We start from the raw sequence: 868 nt of genomic DNA, 5'->3' as shown, positions 1-868 counted from the left end.
CAAGACATAGTACACCCCACATCACAAGATTTACTTATATAGTAGATTCTAATCACTTGCATCAATTTGACGATCAATCGACGGCAAAATTATGAAACCATATAATCCCAAAACTGTTTTATTTCCAATTTAGTAGTTGTGTAAATTTTATAAACATTAAAGACTAAAATTTCATAATTGATTATTGATATTAATTATCACTTCTATCAATAAAAAAGTATATCACATGCTGCTACATACAATTTTTAAAAAAGTCATAATGTTTTTTTGTTTTGTTTTTTTAACTTTGATCTCACTTTGAAAAGTAAGGATTTGAAAGGAGGTATTTTTGAACAAGGAGATATTTAAGGACAAATTTTTTCAGGTAGCTTATTGTACCTTGTAATTTTCCTTTATTTAAAAATATTTATGGGGTGATTGAGTATTTCAAGTATGCCTCAAACAATTTTTTTTATTTTCTTTGCTGCTGCTAGGTTTAATCGTCTTAATGTCATCCAGTCAGGGCATCAGAAAACAAGAATTAAGCTACATATGGTAAACATTCTTCTGCTTCTTCTTTTTAGTGAACTAAAAATAAGAAAAATAAAATTATTTATACAAATTGGCAGTAGAGAAGGAAGAAGTAACATTCATCATAGGTCGAATAATAATAAATTGTATGCACAAAAATAAATATAATATTATGACAAAAAAAAGCTTTCCAACAGAGTAATAAAAATAACACTAAGCACGATTAACTCGTTTGGTTATTTATCACTATATGAAATATGAGTAAGAAAACATTTATTTATTTTTTTTATTTTATACCAGATCGGCCTGGTGGGCCTTACATGGTTGATATAACCGTTATATTATATATATATATATA

General features: G+C 26.5%; 1 long non-coding RNA gene across 1 annotated transcript in view; it reads right to left on the bottom strand.

Annotated features, from left to right (window-relative positions):
- Positions 1-281: 281 nt before the first annotated feature.
- The window catches only part of LOC106677186 (uncharacterized), a 206,850-nt gene continuing 206,263 nt past the window's right edge, over positions 282-868 (bottom strand). The window contains exon 3 of the long non-coding RNA XR_001342558.2: positions 282-567. This is a non-coding gene — a long non-coding RNA (uncharacterized lncRNA). The remainder of the gene's footprint in view (positions 568-868) is intronic.

The sequence above is a fragment of the Halyomorpha halys genome, unplaced genomic scaffold (assembly GCF_000696795.3).
Source record: "Halyomorpha halys isolate HHAL.00 unplaced genomic scaffold, Hhal_1.1 Scaffold90.1, whole genome shotgun sequence".
In the NCBI taxonomy this organism is placed as follows: Eukaryota; Metazoa; Arthropoda; class Insecta; order Hemiptera; family Pentatomidae; genus Halyomorpha; species Halyomorpha halys.
This window is presented reverse-complemented; position numbering and strand designations above follow the sequence as displayed.